The sequence below is a fragment of the Canis lupus genome, chromosome 14 (assembly GCF_011100685.1).
Source record: "Canis lupus familiaris isolate Mischka breed German Shepherd chromosome 14, alternate assembly UU_Cfam_GSD_1.0, whole genome shotgun sequence".
Classification (NCBI taxonomy): domain Eukaryota; kingdom Metazoa; phylum Chordata; class Mammalia; order Carnivora; family Canidae; genus Canis; species Canis lupus.
In genome coordinates this window covers 32,649,866-32,671,428 of record NC_049235.1, presented here as the reverse complement: position 1 = coordinate 32,671,428, position 21,563 = coordinate 32,649,866, and the positions used below count along the sequence as shown (strand labels likewise).

General features: G+C 36.8%; 1 protein-coding gene across 5 annotated transcripts in view; it reads right to left on the bottom strand.

Moving 5' to 3' along the window:
- Positions 1-21,563, bottom strand: part of HDAC9 (histone deacetylase 9) — a 911,202-nt gene that overhangs the window by 686,596 nt on the left and 203,043 nt on the right. The gene's annotated exons all lie outside the window — the stretch shown is intronic.

Below are 21,563 nucleotides of genomic sequence, written 5' to 3'. Positions count from 1 at the left end.
TTAATGTGCACACAAATCACCTTGGAATCTTGTTAGAATGCAGATTCTTTTCAGCAGTTCTGGATGGGGCTTGAAGCATTGCAAATCTGATCAATACCAGGTTTGCTGATCCTGCTTTGAGTAGGTAGGTTATACAGCACCCAATATAAGCCATGAACCACTTAAAACTATTTCTTTCAATTATTTTTTGAGAGAAATACCTCGTTAGAGGTAGAAATTTAACACTACTGAGAGAAATGCCTCCTTAGAGGTAGAAATTTAACACTACTGAGTGCCCACAACGTATCAAATACAGTGGTAACTCTCCCATCCCTGGGAGGTAGGTACGATTTTACCTCCATTGTACAGATGGGGAAATTGTAGCACAAAAAGGTGAAGCCATTTGCTGAAGTAACTGAACCACCTCTGTCTGATTCTACTGCCTCAGCTCTTAATTACATCAACATGTTTCCTTTTAGCGTCCCCCAGCCATAATACATAAAGTCACCTGGGACACATATTCTCCCCTTCTCTCTAGGAGACAATCTCTCATCCCTAAGGCCTGGCAGGATGCCACTTCTTTGACTTCTCTTCATTGTATGTAATTGCCCTACTTCCCTTGAGGTTCCTCAGAAATTTGTTCACCCTGCTAATGTAGCACTTGTGAAGGAGTATTACAGTTATCTGAGTGGGGTGCTCTGATCTTCCTTGCCAGGTGTCAAAATCTGGAGAGTTGGAATTTGGTCTTACTCACTGCTGATATCCCAAAATTTATTGCATGGGAGCTTTTCAAAGATACAGTGTCCTCACATCACTCCCAGGGATCAAAATTTGTCTGGTCTGGGTTAGAGCCAAGGCATCAGCATATTTCTAAAACTCCCCAGGGGACTGTAATGCACTACCAGGTGAGAATCCTTGATAGTAAAGCTCAAAGAACATAATGAGGGCTAGGATGTTCACTCTGAGGGAGAAAGGTATACTTTGGAGGGTTCTGACAAGCTCCCTCTGGTTGATGTGCTGAGAACAGGGGGACAAGGGCAAAAGCCAAGAGCTATGCTATCATCAAGTAAGAGGCCACTGTAATAATCTGGCTAAGAGAAAACAATGGTGCAAACCAGAGGAGTGGCAATGGAGGTGATCAGAAATAGTCCTAGGTCTAGATATTTTTTCCATGATAGAGTCAATACAAATTTAAGACAAATTGTATGTGGGTCTGGGAGATAGACACGGATGAAGGATAACTCCAAAGTTTGGGGCCTGAATAACTAGAAGACTCAGTTTGCTATTTATGAAGAGACTTCCAAAGAGATAAGTAACAAGTGTACATCTGATACCATTCATTCCAGAAGGGGTCCAACCACCTCTGAGGTCATTATTATCATAGAGCTTACTCTTCAGTAATGAAGTTCTTTTCCCCATCATACACTCCCTTTCCTGATGTCTGTCACTGAATCAGGCCCCTTCTCTTTCCCAAACTCCCAAGTCTTCCGAAGTCCTCTTTCCCTCCCGAAGATCCTTTCCCAAGTTTTCCCCTATGCTTACTGGATGATTTTTCTCCAGAAGGGGCACGCTTCTTACTTTTCCCTGCATCCTGAGACTAGCTGCTGTTTTTCTCTCCCAGAGGGACCTCACATTTTGCCCTCAATCCTGTTCTTAAATCCTGCTATTATCCATACCTGTCTTTGTCTCCTGTACCCCTTAACTAGAAAAACACGTTGGACGCCCCTACTGAGTCAGCAATCAGCATGCTGTCAAGGTAAAAATAAACAAACACTCTGCCTCTGTCTATAGAATTAAATGTTTTCAGTATGAAAATATAACCTCCTGGTAAGTAGGAGATAAGAGCTGCAGTGTATCAAAAGTGATATGTTCACATTAAGTAAACCCTGAAAATTATTTTCCTCGACAACCAAAGATGTATCTAACCATATTTCCAGAGGGAAATTGTACTCTGTGGTATCTAATATGGTAATCCACAAAAATTAGCTATTTTTGTTATAGTCTATGATCATGAAAATTACACTCAATACCTCTTTTTTGATATCTAAAAACACATTTTCCTATGTCCAAAGTCTGATTATGAAAAAGAAATAAACTGAATAACCCGAATTGTGTTGCTCACATTCAAATCCTGAAGTACTACACTAGAAAAAAATAATTTTCTGATTATGCCACAACTTTATAGATGAACAGTTTTTGAGGCTGTTAAATCTACCAAAAAGAAAGGATGATTTTCATGTTGGCTTTATCTATGGAGGAGAGTTTTCTACATGTCACTGTCAGAAGATGTTTTAAATAAAGGAGAAAGGGCCTTTGAGGTGTAGGGAGATAGAAGCCATACATTTCTTCCACTAGAAATCTTAAAGAAATTCTCACCTAGAAGAAGAGTAAAATAAATTTAGCTAGTTTGAAATGTTAAGTATCTTTTTGAAGTTGAGGCTAAAACATAATGGAAAGCAGAAATACTTCAATTTTGCCTTGCTTCTTATATAAATTCTAAATGAAATATTCAAAGTTACAGCTCTCAAAGTTAAAAGAAATGGATAACATTTATGTGGTTCTATTGTGCATCGAGGTGCACACTTTGATTAGAACTTGACTTAGTTGAGAAAAGAAAAGTTAATAAGGCAATTACTCATATGCTACCTAAAATAAGACAGGAGTGTGAACTTTCAACAAGACAGTATATAGAGTTACTTTCCAAAGTATCTTCCCAAAACTTATATACACTTTAATAATGCTAATCTAAATCAAGCAACTGCTTTCCAATTTAATTTTATTATTCCTATAATTCCACGCACTATTTTTGAAGCTTACCACATAATTTTGTGGCTAAAATGGAATGATCTTTAGCAACATTGAGGCATCATCCCTTTTTAATGTGGCCTGTTCTTGATTTTTACCATCAGTTCTGAGGTCTTCTTCACTTGCCCTCTTTGATCTCACATAGCACATGGAATGAATGTAAGGGTTCAAAACGTGTACAGTAGGTAAGAAGATGAATGAAGTAGGAAGACTGATGCATGAGAAGATCATGAAGGTTCTGAAGGAAAGGAAAGTATTTAACTGGAAAGGAAAGGAATTAAGAAAGGGAGGAGACAGAAAAAATAGTTGTAGATACTAAGAACAATATCTATCTGCTCCACTATTTAAACTCAAGTCAGATCTGACTATAATAGTAAGAAAATCTCATAAGAAATCTGTAGGACCTCCTTAGGCTTTAAGTGTGGATAATAAGATCTAATGGTTTGAACCATATGAAACTGACTTATCTACAAGAATCCCCATTGCATATGGTTCAGACTAAGATAAACATTTGCATAGTCAACGCTAATTATATCTGCTCTCTCCTCTTCCTAAGCATGACTTAGATAAATATGTTGGAAAATGGGCAATTGGAAGGTTCAGTTCCTCTAAAGAGGCTATGGAACTGCCTGAGCTTATACTGCTAACCATATGTGGAGCAGGGAGCAAAAATCAGAGTTTACCTCCCCACCCCCAAAACCAGGGCTCTTTTCACAACCCCACTGCAATAATGGGAGAGTCCAAAGAGAGAAACAAAGTGCAGAGCAAATGTCAGATTTATCTGCAGCCTCAGAATTTCACTGAGGGATGAAATTATACCTACCAAAATAGAGCTCCCTTCCTCCTCGTGTACCAGAGAACAATGAATAAAAAATGAATCAGCTGAAAGAATGACAGTTCCCCCAAGTGCCATGAGTTAGTGGCATTTTTTAAGAATAAATCCCAAGTTTGTCAAATTCAAGAGTCCTTTGCTGGTGATTAGTTAACATGATAGACAACAAGGGATACTTTGAAGAGCTACCCATCCGACCATGACACATCTTTCAGAGTCGGACAGGAGAGCCAACGCAAAGGATTTCATGGCCTCAGTCATTATCACTGTCCTAAAAAATAAGAATTCATACCATTCACAGCACAGTTCCTCCTTTAGCTGAAAGTTAAAGACAGATTTTTAAGTCCCATGGATTTAATGAGAGATCAAGCACGGAGCACATGAGGAGAAAAAGATAAAGAATATAATCAACTATCTGATAAACTCAAATCACTCACAGAAACAGATAATGTGGGTCAGAGAAGAAAAATGCTCCAAGCTGATCTGAAAGATCTTCACAGATCTCTTAATAGCCTCAAACTTGTTGAAAGAATTTAATAGGCTGTAAGTAGAAGCTCCTTAAGAATCACTGGGCACCTCAAAGTGGTTGAATGTCCTCAAGTCTTTTCTTTTTTTTTTTTTTTCCCTCAAGTCTTTTCTCCCACAGATATACTGATGAGCTTGTTAAGAGGTGGGCTGCTTCTAGTGAGGAGTGCTGAAAACACTTGGTCTTCAGACTGAGAGAAAAATCTTTTGTTTCCACCATCATGAGTTATTAAGGTTATAAAATTTGGAACTGAAAGCTGGTCAGCAACAATAACAACAACAGGAGCCTGCTGCAGTAACTAAAATAGATTGTATATGTGAAAAAGAAAATTACTTTTCTCACTAAATTTGGGCTCCAAGAAAAGAAAAATTAAAATATTGGATGAATGCTGTGATTGTCTGCTGTTAATGGCAAGGCTGCTATTTTAAATTGCAAAGAAATTTTTCAAAAGCTTTAAATAATGGTTTCAATAATATTTAGGCCTTCCTCTAGATGACAAATACATCTTCACCTCTTTTACAAAATTGGGTGGCTTAAAACTTTTTGGAGGAACACAGGAGGAGAGATACCTTTCAAATGTGGTCTCGTGTATTTTTTTCTGGAGCTAAATTACAAGCGATATATTGGTGAGTTTTAAAAGTCAAATAAAGAAGTTAAATTTAGCATAGTGTTTACAATGGTGATTTCTCATTGCAATAATTATAGGAACTCATAAAATTTAGGCTTTGTGACAAAAGCAGATTTGTTAGACTTATTTTTAAATTTATGGGCATCAACAAATAGAATAGTTTCCAAATATTTTATTTGATCTGATTTTTTAAAATCTGGCTGGCAATTTGCTTAAAACATTCACAAGATCCCATTTTATTGTTGGCTAGATGAGCTTTTATTTGTAAACACACTGTGTCTACTTTTAAACGGTTTCTTTGGCTTTACAGTTTATGTTTAAATGCATAAACATAAAAGAGATAAGTAAAATCTATTTTAAGGTCTGAGAGGCAATTCTGAAAGTTTTACTGAACCCCAAAACTAATCTGCACCAGCCACAGAAACCACTCTTGTTAGCAGCAAATAATAAAGAGAAAGTACCAAAAACTAAATACCATAAAATGTTTTTTTTCAACCATCAACTGTGTTTAAGGTTATTAGCTTAAAGTAAAGCAAACAACAATCATGACAAACACTACTGAACTAACAAACATTTAACGTTTATCTATATCAGCGCTTGTCATACTTTTATGAACAGAAGAATCTTTTCCCTGCCACCAATGTGGGTTCTGGCTGAGGAGGCCTGGGAGGGGCTGAAGAGTCTGCATTTCTAGCATCTTCCTATGTGATGCCAATGCTGCTGAATGCTGCTGACCTCAAGTCCAGACTCTGAGTAGCAAAAATCTATTATGTAGTAAGCATAGCACTATGCATATATTCTTACATATAATCTTCTTAACCACCCTAAGTGATAGGTGGTTATCCCCATCTATTAAATAAGGAAACGGAGGAAAAGAGAGATTTCATTCAACTAGCAAGTGACAGTACCAAAATATGAACACCAGTCTCTTTGAAACCAAGATCCATTGTCTATAATATTTCTTGCCTACATCTCTCAAGAAGAATCTCTCCTTATCAGTACTTAATGCTACATACAAATAACCTGCTAATCCAGAATAAATGGATTCAACTCAATTCTTTTTTTTCAAGATTTTATTTATTCTTGAGAGACAGAGATACAAAGACAGACACACACACACACACACACACACACACACAGGCAGCCTGACATGGGATTCAATCCTGGGTCTCCAGGAACAGGCCCTGGGCTGAAGGTGGTGTTAAACTGCTGATCCACCAGAGTTGCCCTCAACTCAATTCTAGAGCAATTTAAAAATCCAAAGGTTCAGACCTTACCACTTCACCCCATCCCCTATATATTTCCTTTTTTGATAAATATGGTAGAAATTGAGAATTCTAAATATTTTTATCATCTCCACAGATAACTCTGGAAATCACCAAAGTTACTCATCTGTTATGCTGTCTGAAGAGAAAACCCAATGCAATAAATGCATCTGCATTCCATTTGTTACTGAAAATGGCAAATATGAGGTGTGGATGCTTATCATGAACGTGGGCTTGAGGAAAAACATTTCATCTGTAAAAAAAATGTGAGACATTTACTTAGCATTTTCTCTTGGATGACAACACACAAATTCTAATCTTTCATTTAATCTCTAGTCCTGAACTATAGTCCTTTTGTAATTCTCCCTTATTTCATGAAAGGCTCTAATCCAACAAACACTGGCATATCCAGCAGGTGTCTGCAGAAAACCAGTCCATTCGGAGACCTCCCTCAGAGGCCAGGATACTGAGTTGGTCCTTTTCCTCTCTACTTTCCTGCTGTTGCAACAGCAAGCATGTGTCATCAGAAAATATATGATTAGTCAGAGCTCCTCCTGAGTACCATTATATTTCCTGGAGTTTAGATAGGGCAGGCTTCTTACCCCATTTCCACTTTTACAGGAAAACTTATCATTTTAAAGGATTTTTATACTGGGCCATTTGTGCAAGATGGGACAATGAAATATAGAAAGAAATCTCACCCACACAAAACCACTTTAACGAAAAGAAATGAAACACAGATTGGGTTCTTACACCATCAATTCTTCCCAAAGTAGGAAGCTCTATCACCCTGAACAACAATACCACAGATTTCCACAAACTTTTCACCTGTCTCACCAGCACATTTAGGCAGCAGTTGATTCAATAGTTATCAGAGAAAACAGATTCAGCACCAGGATAGTGCATCATCAGTGACAAACTGCAATCAGTCACTCAATTGATGCTTGGGAAAGATACGTGTAAGTAAGACTCTACCATTTTTGTCAACATTAGAAGTGACTGGATATTCATAAACAGTGTTTCTTATGTCTTCAAAAATCTACTTTAAGATTCAAGTTTATCAGATGGAAGCCCAGCATACTTTATTAGCAATCCCTTACTCAAAGTATATAAAGAGCAATGCTCTCAAGAGAAGAAAACAAAGTTACTCCTTAGAATAATGAGAAATAAATAAGCCATTATTGCTTTAGTTAAGAAACTCTGTCAGAAATAAACATATGTCACAGTCACCAGATCATATCTTTAATTCACTATTATACACACAGTAATATTTTTAAATGGGTAGTATTTTTAATAGAATCTTATTCAAAACAGGGCTCAATACTGATTTTGTGCTGTACAGTGCAGCACAAGCCACTATGTAATGTATTACTTCCCAATGAGAAGACTGTAAATGCCATACTTCTCAGTACTTATGTATTTACGTGCATATTTTGGCAGATAACCCCCAACTGTGTGTAAAGTTAACAATGAGAATATTCTGTTTATATGACACTTAAGAGTACTTACTAATAGAAACATGTCTTCTATACACATTGTGTAGCACCCTGCTATTCAGTGGGGTCCCTGAAGCAGCAGCAGGAGAAGTAATATCACACAAAAGCTGGTTAAAAGTGCAAAAATCCAAAAAAGGAAGGAAGGAAGGAAGGAAGGAAGGAAGGAAGGAAGGAAGGAAGGAAGGGAGGGAGGGAGGGAGGGAGGAGGGAGGGGTGAGGTTTTTGAGGTAGGTACCCGTTCCTGAACCTCCGTTTACGTGCTTACCCGAAATTCCTCCTAAAAGTCCCTAAGCCCTCACCATCACTCCTCGCAAACCACGAGGACCGACCTACCGAAGCCACTAAATCCCGAAGAACTCACCTCCGAACACATCCTCCATCCCCTCATCCCTCCCCCTCACCTCCCTCCCGCCTCCCTCCCTCCCATCCCTCCCACCCCTTAACCCCGCACCCACCCACTAGCAAGCATCACTCCCTCCACCCTCAAGAAAGAAAGAAAGAGAAAAGAAAAGGAAAAAAGGAAAGGAAAAGAAAAAAATCTCAGCCTCAGCCCAGACCTACTGAATCAGTGTCTGCATTTTAACAAGATCCCTAGGTGACTCACAGGCACTTTACAGTTTGAGAAACACTGGTGTAGCAGTTATCAAGCTAGGCACTTTGTATTTGTTTTTTTTAATTTAATCCTCATAACAATACCCTACTAACTTGATATTTTTCTTTTCATCACTACCACTTAATGGGTGAAGAAACAAGACTTGGTAAAGGTTACATAAACAGGAAGGGACAGATGCAAACCCTGGGCAAGCAGGCTGGCCACCAGATACAAAAGCCCTGGTTGTTTCTCTCTGCTGTATTGTCTTAAAGCAGAATGTCTTCGTTCAGAGCCCACAGATAGGTGTTGCATAGTATGCAAAGTTTAGTGCACCTTTCTCATGATAAGGCTCATGATCTTCAACTGAGTTTTCAAAGAAGTCTATTATCCAAAACTGTTTAACAATTACTCTTGAAATCCTTGTAAATAGGTATAGGGGCAAGCGAACAAGTAAAAGGAATCCACAAGATTTTCTTAGCATTAATACTTTAATCCTTGAAATTTGAAGAAGGCCATTACAAATAAAAAAGTCATATTCCAAGCAGTAATTTACATTTATACATTTCCTTTTAAAAATCTGTGGTCATGCAATTTTTTCCCCTGCTTACTTTAGGATGCTTAGGAACTTATGTAATAGGAGAAATGAAAATGAAGGACACTTTGTGCTGAAATTTTTTTTAAGATTTTATTTATTTATTCATGAGAAACACAGAAAGAGAGGCAGAGACCCAGGCAGAGGGAGAAGCAGGCTCCTTGCAAAGAGCCCAATGTGGGACTCGAACCTGGACCCTGGGATCAACACTCTGAGCCAAAGGTAGATGCTCAACTGCTGAGTCACCCAGGTATCCCTGTGCTAAAACTTTTAAGTCTAATTAAAATTTGGCTCATCACTACAGATTTTAAAAAACACGGTGGTCAAAAGCATAGCTATTGGAATTCACCTGTTAATCTGGGTTTGAGTTTTAACCCTACTGTGTGTAGTATATGTAATCTTGAGCAAGTTATGTGATTTCCTAAACCTTAGTTTCCAGTGCAACCTAAGTTTCCTATTCCTAATGCAAAAAGATAACAATAGCACCAATCCCTATCTCTGTTGTTTCATTATATAAGATAATACAGGCAGTGGGCCGAGTGAAGTGCCTCACCATGTCGTAAGCACTCAAAATTGAAGTCAATTACTACTACAAGTGCTGTATCTTATCAGTGATTATTATATTAAAAATTGACTTACTGGAGTTCTTCCAGAGTCCAAGAGAGCTATTTACCAGATTTTCTAATCTTCATAAATAAAAGAATGGGCATTTAAGAAGTGAGCACTGGCCTAAAAGCAAAGGGAAGAAAGGGGAGGGGAAACTTAAACTCCTTTCAGTTACATTTTTATTATGAATCAGTGGTTCTCAAAGTGTGGTTTCCAGACTAGCAATATCACCTTCACTGGGTACTTCTTAGAAAAGCCAATTCTCGGGTCTCTCCCCAACCCATTAAACCAAAAACTCTGGGGCTGTAACCAGCAATCTGCACTATTTTACAAGTCTTCCAGCTGATTCTGATGCAAGATAAAAGTTTGAGATCTGCCAGTATAAACGAAAAAGAGCATTGGACAAGGACAAATATACCTCCACCCAGTCTCTAAAAGTCCATCTTTAGTGTGTGGACAACCCAAGCTGTGATTAAATCTCTTATGATCTGTGACACATGTCATCATAAGGATCTTCCCAGGCAGGAGAAACGCACATCTGCATAAATAAGCAGCTCTAAACTTCCTAAAACTAGGGTTACTGTCCTCCTAGAAACTTCCCCCACCTCACCAAAGGGGATTAATGTATCCATTAAGTTATGTAGGGCTGTGAACATCCACATCAAAAAAGACAAATCCTCATTTTCTATAGAAATATATGTCAAGTCTCTGACCCTTGCTAAGGCTAGGGCAAAATGGACATCTACTTAAGTTTAAAGCAGAGACATGTTCACTAATAAGAAGGAAAATGAGAGATTATAAAGCATAGAAGTTAAGAGCGTTGACTGTGAATTCCTGTTGCCTGTTTTCCCAACCCAGCTCCCTCAGTTAGAAGCTCTGTGACATTGAGCAACTAACGAATCATGCTTTGCCCCCATTACTTCACTCCAAGGGGATAATAACAATCTTCTAAGATGCCAAAGATCAAAGGAATTCACATATGTAGAACACACAGAACAGTGCCTAGTATCTAGTAAGTGCTGAATAAATGTTCATTTAAAAAAAAAAAAGGGGGTAGATGAAACAGAAGAAAAAAATGTTGATCTCTTCTGTCAGTGGTCTCATCAAAGGGAATCCATTCCCTTTAACACTGGGGCTTAGATAAATGCCTTGTTTAAATACTCTGCATAATACCCACAATAAGGTCAGAAGCTTTATGTGGTTATTGTTACTTAATTATTTTATGTACTTTTGTCAGATTTTTTTCAACCAGATTGCTGAGAATCACTGAGGACAAAGACCCTTCATATGTTTCCTCACATCCCCTACTCTGCCTTCCTGGAGAAGCTGCTAAACACATATTTATCTGTGATAATACAAAATGAAAAATAAAACTGTGAATTACAGAATGCAAATTTTAGAATTCATTTATTTTTAAAAAGATAGCCACAAATTTAGAAATACATTTAGGTAACTTAAATATTCCTAAATTTATTTTAAATCTATTGCTAAAAATGCATTGACACATCAAATAACTTCTATAGCATCAAGTATAACAACTCAACCCAATTGTTTCATGGCGCTAGAGTCAAATCACCTTTTTTAAAACACTGTAAAAAACCTACTCCTCAATAACATAAAAATGTGTTTATGACATTGAACATAAAGACCAATGAAGGTTATACTATACAGCCTTTCTAAAACTCCTTTAGGTTGTTTTACTGATGCTCCAATAGACATAAAAAATAAAGTTATTACCTGAAATAAAACCTCAGCTTCAATTTATTGCCACATTTCCAGGCATCCCATATCAAACATAACTATAAATAGTAGGATCCTCAAACTGCAAGTCCAGTCTAATTTATAATTTATTTCCCCACTATTCCTGTCTTTCTGTCCTGGAATGCTTCAGCTTGAAAGAAATACCACCATGTTTTACAGGGTTTAGAAACAGTCACCGCAGATCCACTCCAAATGGGACATTGTTTCCTTGCCTGGACTGTGATGTGAAGATAGGGCAGGCATATAACTAACTCCAGAATACAATGGCTATTTTGCCCACATTTTCCTCCCTTCTCTCACATTGGAAACAGTACAGTTATGAGTTTCTATAGAACCTGTCACCAGGGAACTGTCCAACATACTTTGGCAAAGGAATTATTTCACCCTGTAAGAAAAGAGGATAGGAAGATACTAAAAAGAATAATCTCTTGCTTGGATGCTGGCCATCTAATTAAATTCAGAAGGGTATTGATTCTGTCCACTTAAATTAACTTTAATTTTATATATAACCAAATTATAGATTCAAATGAACCAATATAGATCCCTGAAACTCCTCCAAAAATGTATCACATGTCTCTAAATGAAATTTCTAAAGTGAATATGATTGAAGACTGACTTGGATTTCTGATTATATTTAAATTTAACATAAAATTCATAGCACAAAAGGATAAATTGAGGCAGTATATTACATATATTGGAGGCCACACAACATAGCAAGAAAGAAAGCAGAAACTTTCTAAAGCTTATTAAAGGTATATTATTATTCCAGAGATTTATAAAATATGTAAGGGCAGCATTTTAAATTAAATTGATAACGTGTAATAATTTGTCACCTAACTCATCGCACATTATAAGAGCATTTACATATATTAGAATCCAAATATTCCAAAGTTCACACATGATGACAAGGATATCAAATCTTGAATCCTAAGTTTGGCTAGCCAATATCTAGTTAGAGTATTCCACATCTTTACTAAATGCTGAGCAAGAGGAAATGAACTACATATTTGGATCTGTGCCTTAATAATTTTCAATGTCAGGTCATAAATCTCCTGACAGAAAAATATTAAATTCTAAAATCACTTCTCAAAGAATTTGCAGCATTGTTTTCTTCAGATTATTTGCTACAGAGCACCAATTTTATTATCTCTGAGTTAGTGTGGACATAATGGAGTCAGAAAAAACACAGGATAGACCAAATCACTTATCCATATATTACTACCACCTTTCCACTTGATTGCCTTCCAGATCTATTTCTCATATAATTATCACTCACTGGTATTAAATATTTGTCCCTAAAATTGGCTAAAACATTAAGATGCAGGGATGACAGAAAATGCAGATGATGAAGAAATGTTTTCTTTGTAAAACTGAACTAGCAGTTCCCAGAACCGTCCTCAAAAAAACAGGAAAGGGAAACAGGCAATGCATTTAAGAAAATATATACCTTCCATATAATTTCCCAAATCTCCATGAATTACGGGAAAATAAATCTGAAAAAGTTTTAATAACTGTGGAGAATAAAGCAGATAGAATTTTCAGAGCACAAACACTTTGTCCTTCTAGAAATAAACATTCACCATCCCTCATCAACTCACTAAACTGTCAGTAAATTGTGTGACTTGAACTCTTTTAAGGAGACAACTTTAATCTTCTCAGAGAAGACTGTCTAGGGCAAACAAAGATTTCTTACCACGATTACCATTCAGAAGCTAAAAATAGACATCCAAGAAAATTGAGATCAAGCAACTTCCTGACGCAAACCCGACCTAATTCAACAGTCTGATCTTTATCAGTCTTTGCTAAAGATCCAGAGGGCTATGAAGCTTCTACTAAGAATAAGAGATGCAACAGAGGACACAGAGACCTATGGGCAATTTATATGGAAAAGAATCAGGCTTGCAAAAGATTAGAAATTACCTAACATCTGTTCATGGAAGACTCGGTAAGAAAGTTTTAGAAAATCCACACAACGAAATACTACGTAGCTGTGAAAAAGAAAGAAGCAAGGAGTCTTCTGCATTGGGAACTCAGAGAAGTACAGTAAGGGGAATAAAAACCAAGGCACGGAATGTGTTATAATGTGCTAATACTGAATACATACATGCACACCTGTGCACTCGTGCATACACACAGCAGGGCATTCTGGAGGACTACATAAGAAACCAGGAACAGCAACAGATTCTAGAGAGAGGTGAGGAACCATCAAGGAAAAGGGGCAGAGACACAAACTTTTCCCACTGTGGCTTTTCTATCTTTGAATTTTATATCTATATATATCTCACACATAAATGAGGAGAGGATAATCTGTATTAAAAAATATTTAGCCAAGTGAGTAGTCCTTCACATCTGTGGGGCATCTGCATGCCCTACAAGAAGTCAGAACAAAAAGCCCTACGGTATTCCAATGGTTTCCATTTCATCTTTTCCTCACTCATCAGGAAGCTCCACATAACAAAGACTGTTTTAACTTTGGATAAACATCTTTTCCACCTACTGTTCCTTGGATTGTTTCACATAAATTTCCCGTGGTAGCTCAAAGAAGGTAACTGAGTGGCAAAAGCCATTTCCCTTCTGTATTAATCTTCATCAATCTCTTTACAAAAGCTTCCCAGAACAAGCACACATTCTGAGTAGAAAAGGTGGCTGGACTGAAAAGGCAGCTCCACAGCCAGTCCCTAACCCTTTGTTTCTAAACCCTTCTGTAAAGAAATTCTTGGGACATTCCTCCTTGACAGTACTATGATCTGAAGGACAGAGCACAGTGTTACAAGTGAGGACTTTGAGGAGAGACGGCCCACGTTTGAACCCGGAGTTTCCCACTTACTAAATACATGGACAACTTACATAACCTCTATGTGCCTATTTCCTTCTCTATAAATTATAGGTAATAATATCGCTAAACTGATCATATAACTTTGCATTCTTCAGGTTGCAATCCATTAGTGTGAGAATAAAATCAATTTGCTGAGCTGAGTCACAACTGGCATATCTTTCATTAATTGAGACAATACTGGAGTAGAATAAGAAAGAAAATAGAGGAGTTTTAGACATAGTAAGAGTTGATCGTAAATATTTTTCCATTCATATGTAGCATATAGACTGGAGGTGTATGTGTCCTGTGTCTCAATTTTTCATTGGAAGTCAGGTTCAAAAGCTTTAAAGTCTATTACAGTTAACTATAAGGGGAAAATGTGTTAATCAATAGCAAGCATTTAGTACATTACCTAGTACTTAGTAACACTCCAAGGATGACCTCCTGTACTCTTTATTACAATAAGAATAACCTACCTTTGTCATCATCGTCATCTGCAGAGCTCAGAGGTAAACAAGTAAAAATCGATATATAACTAATGGCAGCAAAAATATTGTATAAAATACAAACCTTATTAAAATCTGATTAATGATGTTAAATATATATAGAAATAACTGTGAATGATCACTTGGAAAATTCTAGAAATAGAAAATAGAATGAAATAATATAGTAAGTTTATGTAACATAGTTAAGGTAAGAAAAACACTGAATTTGGGAACTTCAACAATTTAGTGAAAATGAACTCTGTGGGGGGGGGGGGGGAATCTTACAAGTTCATAATGACCTACTGAAAATATCAACTTCTCCTTCCTCCGATTCTATGTTTGCAAAGGAACAATCCATTATTACTTCTACATCTCCCCTAGAGCAACGTGCAGAAGGTAGGGAACTGAATCTAATCACTGGACAGAGATCCTTCCAACTCTAAACATTAACTCATATGCAGTGAGAATGGGAGGGGCTAACATGAGTATCATATAGGTTTGATTTTTATGCTTCTCATTATAATTTGAAAAATAAAAGTGGCATTCTGATTTACACATACGTTCCTTGGGAGTCTGGTGAGCATGAAGCTATTGAACTGAGACATACACCAATTCTTTCTTTAGTGACCAAACCCAATTTCAAATCCACATGGGTAGAAAGATAATGGACACAATAAGAGATGCTCTCACCCTGAGAAGACTCTGGGCCACCAAACATTCTCCTCCAAATGTTTTCAAAACTGTGTTTAGTGGCAGAACCCAATATAAAAACTTGTAGGTGAAACAGGAAACCAAGCTTCCCCTAGTTGACAAAGGCATGAAGGGATGCCTGGGAAACTTTTCCTGATCATTCCCCACTAATTCCTTCTCCTCCCACATGGCAGAATTAAAGGAACTCTGTGAAGCAGTTTGAAGCCTCTATTCTATCTTGATAGCTATCAAACTACAGCATGCATCAGAATGATCAGGAAGGCTTGATGATCAACCATTCCAGATAAACCCAGATGGCTGAAGTCCACCAGTGTCTAGTTCAGAAGGTCAGGGTTGTGTAGCCTGAGGATGAGCATTTCTTACAAGTTTTCCAGGTAATGTTGATGATCTTGGTCCAGTGACTGCACTTTGAGAATTGCTGCCCTACCATCTCTTCAACTCATTTGTTAATATAACTAAAACCAGGATCACCTATATTTTACTCCTTTCCAGCTAATTTGGAAATTTTAAATACTTTTATTACAATACCACCCCCAAAAATTAAAGACATAAAAGTATTTGGATTTGAGGATTTTTTTTCCCCAACAAAACAGTTTTTAAATCCTAGTGATTCAGCATAATTAATCAAGAATGTACTCACTAGGGCATTTGAAGGTTCTGATAAAGTACTATAAAAACAAATTTTCCTAAAAGTTCTTTAGGTTCTGTTTGCTTACAGAACAATAAGTGTTCCCTGTTTGGAAATAATCTCCAAATGTTCCTTCTCGTTTAAATTACATGAATTCTTAACATACGTGGCACACATATTGTAATCTATGACTGAATGGAGGCCTTTCTGTTCTCAGGGAGAATGGAAGGATGTTATTTTCAGGAACAGTGAGGCTACCTTTCCCATTTTTTTTCTGACTGGCAAAATACTGCAATAAAGTATTGCTCAACTCAGACTGAAACAATTTTCCCATCTGTCAAAATATTTTAAATAGTATCAAGCTGGTATTACTTTGTCAAAACATTTCATCAGAAACAGTATCTAAATTTAAACAAGCAGTTCCTCGAACTATGTAAGTAAGGTGAATAAACTGTCACTGACACAATATATTTTTTAGAAAACCTGCAGTCTTTTTAGAAAAACCTTGAAGGAAATGGGTGTTTAAACCAAGGATAAATGTACCACTGGGTAGAGAAAAATGAATATTGCATAAAGGGTGAACATTTCATTGTCCTAGAAATGACATACTTCAATTCTGCCCAAGCAGCATAAAACAACCCCAGCTTTACAAATAATTCTGTTTCAGTCTCAGTAAACCTACAATCTGGCAATAAAATATTAATGATACAGATTGATATAAAAACCTCAACAAGCATAAGGACCTTGGGATCTGGAGTTAATGCTAATTGTCTCCTCCTCATCCATGTGACGTGGTACAAGATTCCTGATATTTCTGGGCCTTAGTTCCTACATCTGCACACACAGGTAAAACCTGCCTTTTAAAATGGACTTAAGATATGGCACAAAGAAGGCATTCAATGGACTATTTTTTGCCTTCATATTCATCCATAAAAACTCAGATTAATCTCCACAATTTGAGTTTAAATTGGGAGAAAATATGAAGAGAGAAAATAATGGCTAGAGACTTTTTATATCAATAATACATATAACTTACATCCTGGATTTATATATTCTCTACTTCTTTTTATTGGAAATCTAACACACAAAAAGCACTAACACAACATTTTCTCCAGGTCAGACATCTCTAACATTTTTCCTCACAAAGTAGAATATCTCCAATTATTTACAGATGCTACCAAAACTTTTACAACACTAAGGAATTTAAAACTCACTCTTATGTCTTAAATGTGGGTCACATATTATATTAGGAGGAAGTATGGTATACTTGTAGCAAACATTACTGTTTGCTGTAAACCCTCCAAAGGTTAAATAACTATAGACCAGTGTCAAACTTTATTCTCATAAGAAAAATTTTCCTTTCTTGTACCTGGTCAAACAAATCTACCTATCAATGGAACAGGCTAAAAAAAGTGAAATTTTCCCCTTTGATGTTTAAAATATTCTATGTAGGCTTGGCTTTACAAATTTCACATTCTAAGTAATCTAGATTGCTAGTACCAAATTGATTATAGAAATTAAGAAGTTTTAATAATCAAAATTGGTTCACAATACTGTTAAAATGTTTTAACTAGTTGAGAATATAAATGTAAACTAAAGCAAAGTGGCTGATAATTTTATTTAAATTGAGGAAATTGTTTTTGCATAGTTTTTTATCATTCTTCAGAATCATGTGATAACTTTTAACAGAGACTGACTGATTTGTAACATTTTCATATATATGTATATTTGCCAGCTCCTGAAATATTTCTCTACTTGTACTTTTTGCATGACTTCAAGTATTTCAATTATCTAGGAAGTACATCTGGCCAAGTAGAGAATCACAGATGTATATCTTTCTTTTCATACAATGATCTTTGGGGTTAGTAAGTGACACACATTTCTTTTATACGTGGGATTATTGTTTTGAAAATATCACTATGATTTTGATTGTTAGGATTTATAATGTCAGAAACTGTTTTTGGAATCCAAGGACAGCTAAGCACTTATTTTGAGAAAATGATGTGGGTATAACAAGAAGAGCTTTGACTTTTTAAAAAAATGGCCCTAAACAATTACCGTTACTTTCACAAAAGTCACAATGTTCTAGGTGATTGTTGCATCAAGAGCCTTTTCTATTATGAATAAGGTAGAAATCTCATTTATGGGCCTTCCTTTTGTAGTCTCAGATTGATCAGCCTAATGTCTAGGCAGATTGAGCTGTCAATTACTTGTCCATGGACACAAAACTCATAAATGGATGAAGTCAGAAGTATGACTTCATTTTATCTACCTCCAACAAAAAAGGGGGGGGGGGGCATAGAACTGCCTCTCTCAAATAGTTACAATCTAGCTGGGGAGCCAAGACATAAGCACAACAAGTTTAATAATAAAAGTGAGAAATAACAATTCAACTAATTAATGCAACACATGTCACACTGAACTGTGCAATGAGGACAAGGAGTGAGGTGAGGTCACTGCTGGATCCAATGACCATAAAGAGACAGCTGCTAAGAGAAGTCCCTGAAGTAGATATGTAGAGCAGGAAAATTTTAAGTAGAGACAGGTTTCACGCATCTAGAATAACAGAAGCCAAGAAGAGCAATGTGAGTAAACAATCATTGGAGGAAGATTTATATTTTTAAGAAATTAATGAAACTAAATAGTTGAAAATATTGTTACTGTCTTGAATCAAAGTCTGGTTAAGACTGGCAGGAGTTAATTCTGCCAGCATTGGTATCCATCCAAGAATTTTGAGCAAGAAAGTGCCTGACTGAAAGGTGTTTGAAAAAATAATAATAATTCAGAAGTAGTATGAATAACTAGTAGGTGAGGGGACCCCAGAGTTGTGTACAAAAAGCTTCAGAATCTACTGGGTCAATTTCAAAGACTCCTAAATTATTTAATGTTAGTTAAACATTTCTTACTGTTATCTTTCATTTCCTTACAAATGTTACAACTTCAGAACCACATAAATGCTGTTTTGGAGCATGTTTAAAACTGCTTCATTAAGATTTGCTTCTGAAAACATGCTGTAGTAGATACTATTGATGGATCCTCCATATCTACTTGCCTTTACCACTGCAGAACACCCTGGCCAGACTTTGACTTCCAACTGCCAGCACCTGTATGTCTTTTCCAGGGGCCAGGAGTGCTAAGGACATAAACCCCCCAATGCCCAACCCTGAGTCCTAGGAGCACAGAGGCCCTCAACCAATGGCTAGAGTCAAGAGTTGGCATATAAATACCTCAGCTCCCTCTCCTGGATAGAGTATTTCAGATGTGCATGCTGTACATTCTTTCCCTCCATTTCCAGTAGAAGTAAGCTTTAGTTATCCAGCATAGTAATTTACTTAATATCTTACCTCACCCTCACTCCCACCCCCACTGTCTTCCACTCTCTTTTCCATCCCAGAGTTTCCTGGACTGTTTCCAAATTTCTTAAATTTGAATACCTGCCTTGGGGCCTGCTTGGGGTGAGGGTGAATCCAAGCTAAAATACACCATGGTGTTTCAGCTACTCACCTTGGTTCACATTACCTCTCTTGTTCTAACAGCTAGCTTCTCAAGACCCAGAAAAATACCTCCTTTTCACCCCTACTGAAAGTTTTCCTGATCAGCCCTGCTTATTATGCCAGCTTTCTTTTCTGATACCTTAAACAATTATAGCCTTTACTTTTTATTTGTTCTATATCACATGGTGTGTTATGTATATATCTTATCTTCTCACCTACTAGGCACTCACCTTAGAGACCAGAAACTGCTTTTTGTATCTTCCACAAGCATAGAACAGAGTTTTGTGTCATTCAAATCTACTGATTACTAACTCTGTTGTCTTATAGACCATAAAACCTGCTGATAAAAGGGAAGTCACACTTTATTTACCTTAGGATTTAGATATGGTTCTTTGGACACATATGGTTTGGCAGAATTAGAGAAGGTAAAGGGACCAGCAAATTTGAATCTAGCTTTCTGGCTTCTTTTTTTTTTTTTTTTTTTTTGTCTTTCATGTAGCTTTCTGGCTTCTAAGTGGAAGTCCAATGATCCAAAACATGTTTCCAGTTTCCTAATTTTTCAAGGTTGGTACAGAATGTAGAGGAAACCAAGAAAATTCATTTCTTTTACTCAAACCTAGTGTCAATCATCCATTTTTTTTTCCATCCATCCATTTTCTTATTCAACAGTCGTTTATTGAGCACCTGTAACTATCAGGCACTAGCATAGCAGACCTGTACATATTAGAGGAAAAATATGTTTTTTGCTGTGTGGTACTTACAGTTGAGGGTACAAATGAAAGAAGATAAAAAATAAAATAAAATGAGAATTATAAAAAGTGAGGCCATGAAAGAAAAACAGAGTTGAGTAGAAGAGAATAACCAAGAGAGAAAAGGGGCTACTCAAATGGGGCTGGTCAGCCTTGATGTCCCCCCAGCATAATCCATTATACCTTACCTATATGAGGTACTCAATTGGTGTTTGCCAAATGAATTAATGACATCATTAGTATTTATTAAATACTTAATATTTTCCTGGCACTGTGCTAATTGCAGCTGGTACTGCTTAAGATTATGACACTCTGGAGTCAAATGTGCCTGAACGTGTCATTACTAGCCCTACACCTGTGGGAAAGTAATTTATAATCATCATTCCTCAGAGTTCCCATTCATAAAATCCAGATTATAATCCCTAGTACATAAATTGGTCATGAACATTTAAATGACAGAACACACTTAGCATAGTGCCTGATATATTATAAATTCTGAACTTTTTTTTTAAATCTTACTTATTTAAGCATTCTCTACATCTCACATGGGTGTAGTGAACTTACAACCCCAAGATCAAGAGTCACATGCTCTCCTGACTGAGCCCACCAGGAGCCCCTAAATGCTGAATTTCTAAACTCTCACATAATCCCACAATAATACCATGTAATACATCAGGGCACTGAATCTTAGGAGACTCAGATCACATTACTCATGATGGGCTGAGCTCAGATCAACCAAAATCTATGGGACTCCATATCAGTCATGGTTTAAGTTAACCTGCTGTAATAAAGAAACCAAAAAAATACAGTGCTTTAAACAATAGAGATGTTTATTTCTCTCTTGTGCAGCATTCCAGATTGGCAGTTCCTGCAGTGACCAATACTCTTTTCTCCTTTTGCCCTGACATTTCCTAGAAATGTATGGTTGAAGTGGGATAAAAACCATCTGAAGTTCCAGCCAGCAGTAGAGGGAAGGGACACAGACAGTAACAAATGTCTTAAAGCACAGATCCAGTGACACACATCACTCACATTCAGAATCCCAAGAACTTAGTAACATGGTCACACGTACCTCAAATGGGGCCTGAGAATTATAGGGCCTACCTGCTCAGCCATGTGCTCATGTGCAATTTTGTTTCCATGGAACAAGGGGGATGGATTCTAGCAGACAGCTAACAGTCCTTGCCATGGACTCCAACCCTATGCTTTTCACCAAAAAGAATTTAAGGTCTCATTCCATAACTACCCTGTTGCCATCTCTAAAAACTTAACAGCCTATTATGCTAGCTACTTGATTATGCTACAGTGAGGATCAACTTGCTACACTCAATAATTACATGAGCTTCTGTTCTGCCCTTTCTATGAAAAACCATCAATCTCTTAATGGCTAATTTATGATATTGCATCCAGTAAAATTATAAGCTTTTAGGAAAAGGTACTAAAGACCAATTGACAAAAATCACACTAATTATATATGTGGGAAATTAGGATTCCCCCCAAAATTACTTGACTTTTAAATGGTCTTAACTAAGTAAATCAACGAGATATAGAACTCCAAAAATAAAGAGAATGGAACTAACACTTGTTGAACACCTACCA